This window comes from Hemitrygon akajei, chromosome 6 (assembly GCF_048418815.1).
Source record: "Hemitrygon akajei chromosome 6, sHemAka1.3, whole genome shotgun sequence".
In the NCBI taxonomy this organism is placed as follows: domain Eukaryota; kingdom Metazoa; phylum Chordata; class Chondrichthyes; order Myliobatiformes; family Dasyatidae; genus Hemitrygon; species Hemitrygon akajei.
The window spans coordinates 74,997,921-75,012,518 of record NC_133129.1 but is presented as its reverse complement, the minus strand read 5'-3'; the positions used below and the strand labels follow the sequence as shown (position 1 = coordinate 75,012,518).

General features: G+C 39.3%; 1 protein-coding gene across 2 annotated transcripts in view; it reads left to right on the top strand.

The window, feature by feature from the left end:
* Window positions 1-14,598, top strand: part of LOC140729171 (leucine-rich repeat and immunoglobulin-like domain-containing nogo receptor-interacting protein 2) — a 777,920-nt gene that overhangs the window by 752,865 nt on the left and 10,457 nt on the right. The gene's annotated exons all lie outside the window — the stretch shown is intronic.

Below are 14,598 nucleotides of genomic sequence, written 5' to 3'. Positions count from 1 at the left end.
AGGCAGCACCAAAGGTAAGGATCAAACCTGGGTGACTAGACTCTGAGTCAACAGCTCTATTAGCCTGGCACTCTGCAGCATCCTTTTATACAAATAAAAGCAGTTCAGTGAATCTAGCTTCTAGGGTGAGATGTGAAACCAAGGCTTCATTAGTTTTCTAGGTTGGACATGAAATATCCCTTGACATCTTGTAGAAGGAATGTAGAGTCTTTGCTGATAGTTATCCTTGAATGAATCTCACAAAACAGATAATTTGTCACCATATTGCTTTTGCAACTGTAGCAATAGTTTCAAAGTGACAATTGACTGCAAACACTTTGAATTGACCTGAGGTTGTGAAAAGCACAATTAAAATACATAGCCTTCTTTTCTTATTTTCTTTCCTTTGGTAGCTCACTGTATGATGAAAAAGCAACATGTTACACTTTGGTGTGAAGATAGCATTTCATTGAGAATTACAGATTTGAGCATTGTATTGGCCAAAAATATGAGGAATATTATTTTGCCGACCAGCTCTACTTTTCTCCTCTATTTATTCTCTACACAGTAACCCTAAGGTTGCTTACAACTTACCACCAGATACTACAACAATATATTGGTCATCTAATCATCTAAGAATTTTTCTGTTGTTTGTCTAGCAGCTGAACAATAGTTTGACTTTATTTCTGCACCATGATTATAGAGTCCTTAACATATCTGCCAGACAAAGTAAATCAAATTTCAATTTCAGTTATGAGGAGAAAATGACTCAAATTCAATAGTTCAATAGTTCCATTTAATATCAGAGAATGTATACAATATACAACCTGAAATTCTTGATCTTTGCAGACATCCACAAAACAGAAGAGTGCCCCAAAGAATGAATTACAGTAAAAACTTTATGACACCAACCCCCCCCACACTCTCCCCCACACCCAAGCAGCAGCAAAGCATCAACCCCCCCATTTCCCCAACTTTCTTCAGCAAAACAGCTCAGCACCCTCCATCCACCAAGCAAGCAATAACAAAGCCCCCTAGAAAGATCATGATCTGCAGTACAACATAAAACTAATCATTCACATGACAATTCAACATACTGTAGGCGCTCTCTCTCTCCCTAATAAAGGGCAGAGAGGTGTCACACAGCGAGAGGGGAGTCTAACAAGAGAAATTAAAAACACTCACTGATATACGATGATAAATTCCCGCAATCCCCTCCCTGAACAATTAGTTCTTGCAACAACCTAATGCTCATGTTAAGGTTATAGTGACTTGTCCTTAGTTCTATCAGTCTTCAAAGGCAGCAGTAATCTCCTAATTATTAAGAGATATTTTAGATGGGGATGAAATGGGCATACACTCAATGATGCTTTGCATTTTATCTTTCAGAAAGTGTTTTGTTTCCCTCAGTAACCCTGATGTTGAATTGATAGTACAATGAAAAATACATTAGAACTGCAGTCATACAGCTCTCGTGACTCTGGTTCAATCTGTGGAGCCTGCATGTACCGCTTGTGACCATAGGACCTTTCCCTGGGGCCTTAAAATGTTTTCCACATTGCAAATCTGTATGTTTGCTTCTCTAAGGTAAATTGCCCCTACACAGGGCAAGAGATTTGTTGAGTTGATATTCTTCTGTGATTAAACTGCAGGGAGGTACAGTGTATCAAAAAATGGGATTGATAGAAGTGTTCTGAGAGCTGGCAGAGACCTGATGAGCCAAATAGATGGTGCTGTAAGGAAACATGAGCAATATGAGTGCTGATGCACCTGCATGGAATGATTCCAATACTTCAGCTGCTGCTCTACCCCGGAATAAAGTAAAACCCTGCACCATGCCTAGAACTCAAATCAAAACTAATCAACACCAATTCAACTTTGATTGTTTTCTTTGGAAGTGACTGGCTCTTTGTTTTTTTGTTGCATACAAAGATCATATTCTTATTTAGTAGAGTGTCACAAAATTTGACATTTACATCAATTACAACAGGGTGGCAGGGTGGGGATACATCTCTACCAAATAAGGTGTAAGGCACTCCTTCCCTCTGCTAGACTGCAGGTCACCCTTGGGTAAGGTGTAGCCCCTGCTTAGCTCCCTGCTCCCACCCCCTGATCAGGGTCCCGTGAAGTCACAGGAGCAGATGGTGGATGGCCTTCTGAGCAGCTGGTACATATCACAAGTCCTGGTTATACGACCACTGATGCCAGCCAGACAACCTCTGAAGAGTATTTATAATGGGTGGGGTCTCCTGTCTTGCAAAGACACTGCCCAGAAGAACACAATGGCAAACACTTTTGTAGAAAGATTTTCCAACAACAGTCACGGTCATGGAAAGAGAATGATCACCTACATCAGACAACACGGCACATAATGAACAAACAATATTTACGCAGGTAGATGGACATCTTAACAGCTCTAATAGTTTATGAGAAATGATGAGTGACACTATTCTACTTTTCAAAATAATATACCCTTTAGTACATTTCCATGATTCCAAGCTGTCAAGGCATTGTGCTTTATAATTCTGAAAGGCACTCCATGTTGACCAAACCTTAGATGTAAAGTTAACTCAATAAATAAATCCATGTTCCCTGCACTGGAAACATAGATCTGCCTGTCCACATTTCTCTTGTGGGTGATACAAAAGGAATATGGGGATGTGAAGGAGGGACCTTGTACACTTGATACAGAGGCAGACAACAGCACGATTTGTCACAATGGGGCTTTGAAGGTCACTGAGATTCTCAAACCAAGGAATTTTCAACAGTTGACTGGTCAGCGTTGTCTGTTTTTATTTCCAATTTCAAATATCAGCAGTATTAGCTTTTTCTTATCTCCATGAAGCTGTAATGCTGTTTGATAAATTATTAATACTGACTATTCAATGTTTCATGTCATGTAGACTTATGCATAAGGCGATGCTTATACACAGCATTGGTGTGATTTAGGCTTTTTTTACAGCCTAATCTTGAAGCAGCAGGGAATTCAAAGTCAACACCAGCTGGGAAATTGCCATAGAAATTAATATGTTACAGAATATTTGGCATACTAAGGAAATTGAGGCAATAGCAAGAATGTGGAAGAAGGACTGAACCTGGATTCCTTTCTGCAAAGAAAACACCCCCAGTTTCTTTAATCTGTTGTACCTCATGAGACATAATTGTATCCCAAAGTTGGCTAAATAACAGACAGCATAGGAGCATAATGATATTTTCTTAATATTCAGAATGTAGGAAGATTAGTAGTAGTGTTCCCGGTTAATAGGGTCTTTTTTGTTTAATCCACATCAGTGACTAAGACTTGGAAATGCAAGCCACCTTTCTAAATCTGTGGAGAGCACAGAACTTAACAGTACCGTGAACTCCAGCAAAGATAGTGAAAAATTATAGCAGACTAGTGGAATGGACAAACATGGAAGGTGGAACTTAATACGAAGAAAAGTGAAGTGATGCATTGGTTAGGAAGAATGAAGATAGTCATTATGGAACAAAGGAAACCATTCTAAAATGTTTGCAAGAGCAGATGGCCACGAGATGTAGGTGCACAGTTCAAAAGTAGTGGCAAAATAGGTTGAAAAAGCAGTTAAAATATAAACACAGTCTGTACTGTATCAATGGAAGTAAAGAGTACAAAAGCAGGGAATTCATAGTTAACTCTCCTAAAGAATGATTACTGTTTCAACTGGAGCACTGTGTTCAGTTCTGATTTCCTCATTAGAGGAAGGATGGTAATTTATTAGAGAGGGCCCAGAAAAGATCAATGACAGTTGTTAGTAGAATGAGGTATAACACATCTGTGAGACTGGGATTGCTTCCTGTAGAGAAAGGAAGGCTGATGAGAGATCTGAAAGAGTATATAAAATAATGAGGCGTCCATACAGAATGGATAAGGGAAAGCTGAACCTATTGGTGGAAAAGTCAAAGAGCAAAGGCCACAGGTATAAAATAAAGAAAACGACAATTAATAGTGACTTAAGAAAAAGATAAACATGAGAATGTCTGCAGATGCTGGTAATGTAAAGCAACACAAACAAAATGTTGGAGGAACTCAGCAGGTCAGACAGCATCTATGGAAAAGAATAAACAGTTGACATTTTGGGCTAAGACCCTTCTTCAGGTCTTGGCCTGAAAGGTTAATACTCTGTTCTTTTCCATAGATGCTGCCTGAGCTGCTGAGTTCCTTCAGTGTTTTTTTTTTGTGCATAAGAAAAACATGTTTATATAGGAATCTGTGATACACAGCCTGTAGATGTGGTGAAGGCATTGTTGCCTTTAAGAGAGAAGTAGCCAGAGGGTGGAACCTGTGAGATGTTCCAGCAGGGAAATGGTATAGACATGATGGGTTGAATGGCCTCCTTCTGTACAGTGATCATTCTATGATTATTTGATTCTTTAATTTCTGTATAGCATTCTTGAGTGCAAAATATACTTACTTCTGGGAACCAAGTTTTCATGTGACTTATTTGCTAAACTTTACCTGTGACAAAATTTGGAATAGAGCATCTATTTCAGGAGTTTGCTCTTGGGCCTTAGACAATGTGGCCTGGAGGTTGACCCTGCAGAAGAATTTGCCAAGTAGGTAGAGAAAAGTGTTTTATGATGTACTCAAAGGTCCCTTGGAAAATCCACTCACCTAGATTTTCTCCTAAAAAAATCTCCAATATGCTGTGGCTCACAGTCCAGATCTGGCAATTTGTGAAAATATAGGTGGACATTCCAAGATGATGAACAGTTTAATTATTACTAAAGTGTTATTTTTCCAAAAAAAGTAATGAAAATAACTGAATTTGCATTGTTATTGAGCAATGACTGACTTATTGTTTGTAACATTGCAACAGTAATAACGTTTCATTGATCCTTATTCCTTTTAGGACATCAACAAAAAAATGCGAATGACTCTTTCTAAAGACAGATCCTTCTTTCAAGGCTATGTCTGCATTATACAAACCTGGGGATATAAATTTTTACATATACTGTGAAAATTGTTTGCCAAAATTTCTCTTCAATTTTCTTTCTTTGTTACAAAGGGTCACAAATGAAATGGCTATTTAGAAATTTGCATTTCATTGTTGATTTCTTGCGTGCATTTATCACTCAATCCAGTTTTGTGTGCTGCGTGCAAGATGGTTCATCTTTACATTGTATTAAGGTCCAAAACAAAGTACAACTGTTCATTTAATTGTTGCAGATGTGCTTACAAGGTGCTTAAACTTAGTTTCCTCTAATCTTAAGGTTGGCTTCACTAGCTTCAATAGCTAGCTTCACTTGCTAACAAATGTGATACTAAAATAATAAGATTGAATAAGTTAGTGTAATAAATCTACCATGGTGACCTTCTTTCATGACCTTAGAATGCTAGCCACCTCTTTATTATAGTCTCATTTCAACATCTGCTGAATAATTGATAAAGAAGCAATTATCTACCAGCCATAAAACATACATAAATATTTGCAGGAGATATTATAGTAGTGACCTTCTTGAATGAAAGTAATAAATCACAACCTGTATGCTCTGCTACTATTTTGTAGTTCCACGAATATGACAGCATAAGGTATGGAGTAAGCCACTTTTCTCCTTGAGCCTGTTCCATATTCACCGAGAATCTACTTCATGTACCTGTATATGTATTTGCCATGTATACAATGTCTTCGTTAATAGATCATCATACATTACTCAGTCACCAGAAGGGTTGTACATGTTCAGTTTTCAGGTTCCTGCTTCAGGTTGTATAATAGTCAATGTTATTGTCACAAAGTAGGTGCACCACGTAACACTGTGTACAACAGGATCACAGTACTGTATATGCACATGCACAGATACAAAGAACAGACCATATATACATAGTGCAGCACAGAGGCGTAGTGCTAGCACAAAGTTTTACAGTACCAATGATTCTCACCACTGCTGGTAAGGAGTTTGTACATTCTCCCCATGACTGCATGGGTTTCCTCTGGATGTCCTGGCTTCCTCCCACAATCCTAAGTCATTTGTTTTGGTAGGTTATGTGGTGAACTACATATGCCCCCCCCCTCTGACTGCTCCTGTGGCTCCTCCCACAGACCCCTGTATAAAGGCGATTGGAGGCACTGCTCCTCTCTCAGTCTCCAGGATGTTGTGTGATGGTCTCTTGCTGCTGACTGTGCTTTCTTCCAGCTAATAAAAGCCTATCTCGCCTCACGTCTCCGAGAGTTATTGATGGTGCATCAGGTTAATTGGGCATTGTAAATTTTCCTATGATTAGGCAAGGATTAGATCCGGGGATGGCTGGGCGGTGCAGTTCAAAGAGCTGGAACAGCCTGTTCCATACTGTATCTCAATAAACAAATATATAAAAGATGTAACACAACATGACAATAATGTACTCCAGTCATCTCAGATTTAAAAAAAGAACCACTGAACATCTTCTAACTAGCATTACTCAAGGCTGGTTGTCTGCAATCAGCTGAAAATGTTTACGGTGTTCAGTCATTCTGTTCTAAATGATTACCTTCTCTAATTCCAGACAATGCAGAATAAGAAAACAAATCCTTCATTCATTGGTTTCACTCTCTCACCACTCTCAATGAATTCAGTCACATTAATATTTTTTTACTGGAAGATCTGTTACCAAATCAAAAAAAATCTGAAGAGGATGTTATTCAGAGGTGTTCACACTGACAATATAGTCGGTTTAAAATCTCCATGTCAGTCACTATTTTCTTCTTCATTCTGCACATGGTCAATTGATAAGTCTTTGTCTCCTGGTTCAATGTTGGTTGACCTTTGATGTACATCATGATATTCTCTAACTCTAGTCAAAAAACTGGCATAAAGGTCTTAGCATTTCCAGGGTCTGTTGTGGGTCATTTACTCTAAATTGTTTCTCATTATTTTGCACTAGTGCCTACACAAAACGCTATTAGTAAAGGCAGCAAAACTCAGAAGAGTTGACAAATGCAAGAGCTGACTAACCCTCAAAATTTCTGATTGTAAGATAAATTAACTATATATTTTTTATGATGTAACTCTGTAATTAAATTCAGCAAATGATAAAGGGTTATCAATGATAACCAATGATAATTCATTCATCTAAAGTTCTAGCAACAAAATGACAGGGAATAAAAGTGGAAGGCAAGTTCAATACATTTGCTAACTTTAGCTTGTACCAATAAAAATAAAGATTACAAATGCACTGAACCCATTTGACTCACTTATATGCTTCAGGGAAGAGAACTTTCCAACCTTTTCACGCTCTACTCTACTTTGAATCTTATACACTGCTCTGTGCTTAATCCTTACTGCCCTAAGGGAAAGCAAGGATGAACTATAAATGTTGCTTTGTCAGGCACAAATTTAAAAAAAAAAAAGATTTATTACTGAGCACTGCAGAACAATTGCAATGTTTCTATGTCCCCCTGGCTATCGTATCTGGTATTTGAGCAAGGTCACTATGATTGGAGCAGTACTGGGACAACTAACAAAAAAAAACTAAAATACATTACTTTGTTTTCAGTCTGTTAACATTACAGGTTGAACACCCCTTATCTGAAAAGCTTGGGGCTGGAAATATTTTAGATTTTGGATTTTTTCTGATTTTGGAATATTTGCATCTATATAATGAGATACATTGGGGATGGGACCCAAGTCTAAACAGGAAATCTATTTACATTACACATACACTCCAAAGGTAGTTTTATATATTCTTAATAATTTTGAACATGAAACAATAATGTTTACATTGAATAATCAGAAAGCTCAGTTTTCACTACCTCAGCTGCCTAGGTGGAAAGGCAGTGGCTGATTGGCATCACCATCATTCCTGGCTCTGAATTTATGTGCTACAGTCAGCAGTCTTTGTGTTACACATGATCATCATACATACAAACTGATGCAGCCATTCAGTGTGTTAGGCTTTTGTTAGCAACGATCTTGCAAACTCATCAGTGAATTTCTTTGCTGCTTTGTGATCAGCAAATGCTTCAGCACAACAGAGCTTCAATAAAAATCAATGCCATGCCTTTCCTTAACTTTCAGCAGCTAGTCTGCTGAATATTCACAATTATTTTCAATTTTCAGTTTGTCATGATAGAACTTTGCTTATTTCATGATCTGCATACTATTAAGTGGCATATGGTAACTCCGATACTGATGAATCCACTCTTTCTATACACAATCGAGATCTTCATTTTTGCTTTATGCAGTGCTTTTCTATTTTTCATTAACTTATGTTCATTACACATGTAAGATCACTTCTCAGAACTGTCTGTGGTGCGCAGTCACATGTGCATTGGATGGGAACCTTCCCAGTGCCCTGTGGAATTTTCCATTTGTAACACCATGTCAGTGCTTAAAAATATATACTGATTTAGAAGGTTTTCAGATAAGAGGTGCTGAAATTGTACTTTAATTTACCAAGCTATTTTTCAATCATTGTCTGTTCAATTTATTTTGCTTTTACATGAATTTTTTTTGTAATACGCTTAACTGCACTTTTATCCTGAAATGTGTCTCTCATTGTATTGTGTTTCATTCAGTTCTGGTGGAGCTGAGTTGTTATGCAATCAAGTCAAAAGATGAAGTTGATCCTGGGCAAAATAACCCAGACTTTAAAGATTATAAATTTTGAATCAGGATCAACAAAAAGAATTCAATGGAAGCTAAGCTTTGTTACAAATCATGTGAAAAATATCCCAAGCAAATTCAATATAAAAGTACAATATCCTGATCAAAAATAGCTTTGTTTTTTTGTGTTTATTCATACATTTATTCAACTAACTTTGTTCAAAACACTAAGGCACTTAGCTCATTATATCCCTAAATTTATACCTCATGCTCAGCGATATTATTCTGTTGACAATCAGTCCAGGCTTGTTATTTTTGAAGCAATTGACAGAGTACGGGGAATGGCTGCATGATAAATTAGTTTCTATTTAAGACTAGGAAACAGGAGAATGTCTTGTCTCAGAGAGTAGTGAATCAGGGATGTTGAGTCATCAAGAGCATTCAAGACTGAGGTAGACTTTGAACGTTCAGAAAAACAACAGTAATCGGCAACAGGCAGCGAGTGTGGTTTCCACCACTGTTAACAACAGCTAAAAATATATGGAATCATAGAGCAAACAGAAACCAGCTCTTGCTTCTTATTAAATATGTTGACATTGACTCCAGGTCAATGCTTAATTACAGGAATAGCAATGAAGTTTCAGGACCATTGGTCCGGATACTTGGAGTTGAATACTACAATGGAAGCTTGAACTTAAATTCAACAAATTGCATGAAAACACTTGACATAAAGTTAGAAAAAATACTAAGCAGTTCAGGCAGCATTTGTGGATAGAGAAACAGGTTGATCATCTTACTTGTATCAATATTGGCCCAATTTGCCCATGCTAACTATGGCACCATCTGAGCATATTTTGCACATATCTTCAGAACATTCCCGTGCACATACTTATCCGAATGTCTTTTCAATATTGTTATTGGACCTGTTTCAGTCAACTTCTCAGGCAGCTCCATCCATATACACACAGCTGCCTGAATGCTAAAGTTGCCCCTCAGACCCAGATTAAATCACACATAAACCTATGCCCTCTAATATTTAGTTTATCTTCCTTGAGAAAAAGACTATGTGTATTCACTATGTCTATGCTTCTCATGATTTTATACAACTCCAGAAGTTCGAAATATAGAAACATAGAAAACCTACAGCAAAATATAGGCCTTTCGGCCCACAAATCTATGCCAAACATATCCTTACCTGAGAAATGACTTAAGATTATCCTTAGCCCACTATTTTTCTGAGCTCCATATACCTGTCCAGGAGTCACTTAGCAGACCTTATCGTATCCACCTCCACCACCGTCGCTGGCAGCCCATTCCACACACTCACCACACTCTGCGTAAAAAAAAACCTACCCCTGATATCTCCTCTGTACCTACTTTCAAGAACCTTAAAGCTGTGCCCTCTGGTGCTAGTCATTTCAGCACTGGAAAAAAGCCTCTGACTATCCACATGATCAATGCCTCTCATCTTCTTATACACCTCTATCAGGTCACCTCTCATCCTCCGTCACTCCAAGGAAAAAAGGCCGAGTTCACTCAACCTATTCTCATAAGACATGCTCCCCAATCCAGGCCACATCCTTGTAAATATCCTCTGCACCCTTTCTATGGTTTCCACATCCTTCCTACAGTGAGGCAACCTGAACTGAGCACAGTACTCCAAGTGTGGTCTGACCAGGGTCCTATATAGCTGCAACATTACCTCTCGGCTCCTAAACTCAATCCCACAATGGATGAAGGCCAATGCACTGTATGCTTTCTTATCCACAGAGTCAACCTGCACAGCAGCTTTGAGTGTCCTTTGGACTTGGACCCCAAATTCCCTCTGATCCTCTACACTGCCAAGACTCTTACCATTAATACTATATTAATACTATTTGACCTACCAAAATGAACCACCTCACACTTATCTGGGTCAAACTCCATCTGCCACTTCTCAGCCCAGTTTTGCATCCTATCAATGTCCCGCTGTAACCTTTGACAGCTCTCCACACTGTCCACAACACCTCCAGCATTTGTGTCATCAGTAAATTTACTAACCCATTCCTCCACTTCTTCATCCAGGTCATTTATAAAAATCATGGAGAGTAGGGGTCCCAGAGCAGATCCCTGAGGCACACCACTGGTGACCGACCTCCATGCAGAATATAACCTGTTTACAGCCAATCTTTGCCTTCTGTTGGCAAGCCAGTTCTGGATCTACAAAGCAAGGTCCCCTTGAATCCCATGCCTCCTTATTTTCTCTATAAGCCTTGCATGGGGTACCTTTTCAAATGCCTTGCTGAATCCATATACATTACATCTACTATACTTTCATCAATGTGTTTAGTCACATCCTCAAAAAATTCAATCAGGCTTATAAGGCACAACCTGCCTTTGAAAAAGCCATGCTGACTACTCCTAATCATATTATGCCTCTCCAAATTTTCATAAGTCCTGCCTCTCAGGATCTTCTCCATCAATTTACCAAACACTGAAGTAAGATTCACTGGTCTATCATTTCCTGGGCTATTTCTACCCCCTTTCTTGAATAAAGGAACAACATCTGCAACCCTCCAATCCTCTAGAACTTTTCCCATCTCCATTGATGATGCAAAGATCATCGCCAGAGTCTCTGCGATCTCTTCCCTCGCCTCTGACTATAGCTTGGGGTACATCTTGTCCAGTCCCTTTCATAAGCTCTTCTTTTCTTCTTGACTAGATTTACAACAGTCTTTGTATACCACAGTCCCTGTACCATACCATCCTTTCCCTGTCTCAATGGAATGTACCTATGCAGAACTCCACTCGAATGCCCCCTGAACATTTGCCACATTTCTTCTGTACATTTCCCTGAGAATATCTGTTCCCAATTTATGCTTCCAAGCTCCTGCCTAATAGCCTTATATTTTTCCTTACTCCAATTAAATGTGTTCCTAAATTATCTGTTCCTATCCCTCTCCAGTGCTCTGGTAAAGGAGATAGAATTCTGATCACTATCTCCAAAATGCTCTCTCACTGAGAGACCTGACACCTGACCAGGTTCATTTTCCAATACCAGATCAAGTACAGCCTCTACTCTTGTAGGCTTATCTACATATTGTGTCAGGAAACCTTCTTGAACACACCTAACAAACTCCACCCCATCTAAACCCCTTATTCTAGGGACATGCCAATTGATATTTGGGAAATTGAAATCTCCTACCACAACAATCCTGTTATTATTACACCTTTGCAGAATCTGTCTCCCTATCGGCTCCATTGATGTCCCTGTTGCTATTGGGTGGTCTATAAAAAACACCCAGTAGAGTTATTGACCACTTCCTGTTCCTAACTTCCACCCACAGGGACTCCGTAGACAATCCCTCCTTGTTTTCCTCCTTTTCTGCAGCCGTGACACTGTCTCTGATCAACAGTGTCATGCCCCCACCTCTTTTGCCTCCCTCCCTGTCCTTTCCAAAACATCTAAAGCCTGGCACTCGAAGTAACCATTCCTGACCCTGAGCAATCCAAGTCTCTGTAAGGATGTCAGTCACCAGTGATGTGCCTCAGGGATCTGTTCTGGGACCTATCCTCTTTATGATTCTTATAATTAACCAAGATGAAGAAGTAGAAGGGTGCATTAGTAAGTTTGCTGATGACTCAAATGTTGGGGGTGTTGTGGATAGTCTGGAGGGTTGTCAGAGGTTACAGTGCGACATTGATAGGATGCAGAACAGGGCTAGGAAGTGGCAGATACAGTTCAACCCAGATAAGTGTGAAGTTGTTCATTGTGGTAGGTCAAATTTGAAGACAGAATATAGTATTAATGGTAAGACTCTTGGCAGTGTGAAGGATCATGTCCATAGGACCCTCAAAGCTGCTGTGCATGAGACCGTGTTGTTAATAAGGCATATGGTGTGTTGGCACTCATCAACCATGAAATTGAGTTCAAGAGTTGTGAAGTAATGTTCCAGCTATACAAGACCTTGGTCAGACCCCAATTGGAGTACTGTGTTCAGTTCTGGTCACCTCACTACAGGAAAGATGTGGATACTCTAGAGAGAGTGCAGAGGAGATTTACAAGGATGTTGTCAGGATTGGAAAGTGTACCTTATGAGAATAGGCTGAGTGAACTTGGCCTTTTCTCCTCGGAGTGACAGAGGATGAGTGGTGACCTGATAGAGGCATATAAGATAATGAGAGGCATTGATCATGTAGATAACCAGAAGCTTTCCTCTAGGGCTGAAATGGCTAGCATGAGGGGGTATAGTTTTAAGATGCTTGGAAATAGGTACCGAGGGGATGTCAGTGGTAGGTTTTTCACTCAGAGAGCGGTAGGTGCATGGAATGCTCTGCCAGTGATAATGGTGGAGGCAGATACAATAAGGTCTTTTAAGACACTCTTAGGTAGTTACGTGGAGCTTAAAAAAAATAAAGGGCTATGCGGTAGGGTAATTGTAGGCAGTTTCTAGAGTAGGTTACATGGTTGGCACTACATTGTGGGCCGAAAGGCCTGTAATGTGCTGTAAATTTCTATATTCAATTTATTATCCTTCATTGGTCTGCCTTGATATACTGTGGTCTAGACCAACTGATATGGATGACTTTTAACAACCTCCTCAGTTCAGGAGCAATTAGGGATGAACTGAGGTGCTGCCTCGGTCCACAATCTATAAATGAATGTTTTAATGCTGCCTGACTTGTTGAGTTCCTCTGGCATTTTTTGTGTGATGCTCAAGATTTCCAGTGTCTGCAGAATCTCTTGCACTTAATGAGCTAGCCCGGGACCAATAGTATTCACTTTGTATTCTGCCTTCTGTATGCACATTTCACCAGTTTCTATGAATTTGATTAACATTAGATGAGAAAATGTTTGTTCTGAATTGTTAAGATTTTTTATCCCGACTCAATGTCTATCTAGTTTCCTCTTTAATGTACTTAATGACTCAGCATTCACAACTGTCTGGTGTGTAAAAAAAAAATCCCTAAGACTCACAACTTTATGAGAAGAAATCCCTCCTTGTATTAGTCTTAAATAGACATCACTTATCATGAATTATTAAGCAATTTTTTAAGCTGGTTCATTTTTCAAGACAGTATGTTAGATCACTGGGGCAAATCAATGAATTGAAATGCAGAGAGGCCTGTCTGGGCAAGGACAATTCACTACTACTTTACTTTTATTTCTAATCCAAGGTTGGATGTGATGTGACAGTTAATGGTGTTGTCTCATAGCTCTATGGGAGCAGATTCACTTCAGAATCAGATTTAATATCAGCAGCATATGTCATGAAATTTGTTGTCTTTGTGTCAGCAGTACAATGCAATGCATAATAATAGAGAAAAACTGTGAATTATGGCAAGTATATATATTAAATAGTTAAATTGAATATGTAGTGCAAAAATAGAAATAAAAAAGTAGTGAGATAGTGTTCATAGGTTTAATGTCCACTCAAAATTGGATGGCAGAGTGAAAGTAGCTGTTTCTGTTTCATTGAGTGTATGTCTTCAGGCTTCTATACCCCCTCTCTGGGTAGCAATGAGAACAAAGCATGTCCTGAGAGGTAGGGGTCCTTAGTGATGGAAGCTGACTTTCTGAGGCATCACTCCATAAAGATGTTCTGGATACAACAGAGGCTAGTATCCATGATGGAGCTGACTGAGTTTGCAACTGCCTGCAGCTTGCCTCAATCCTGTGCAGTAGCCGTGTCCCCACACTAGACACTGATGCAGCCAGTCAGCACGCTCTCCACAGTACATCTGTGGAAATTTTTGAGTGTTTCTGCTGACATACAAAACCTTCTCAAACTCCCGATTAAATATAGCCGCTATCATGCCTTCTTTGTAGCTGCATCGATATGTTGGGTCCAGGTTAGATCTTTGGTGTTAAATGGCTCTTTTCTGTGGTGTAAAAATCCCTGATTCTATTGCACCATTGAGAGGGGTACCAGAGAGTTGCCACAAATGGTGCTAGTGCCTCACAGCTAAAGTAACTTGGGTTCAATCCTGATCTTGGATACTTTGTGTGTGGACATTGCATATTCCCGGCATTACCATGTGAACTGACAAATGGATTTCCACAAAGTTCCCATTTACACTACCTGTCCATCTCATCCC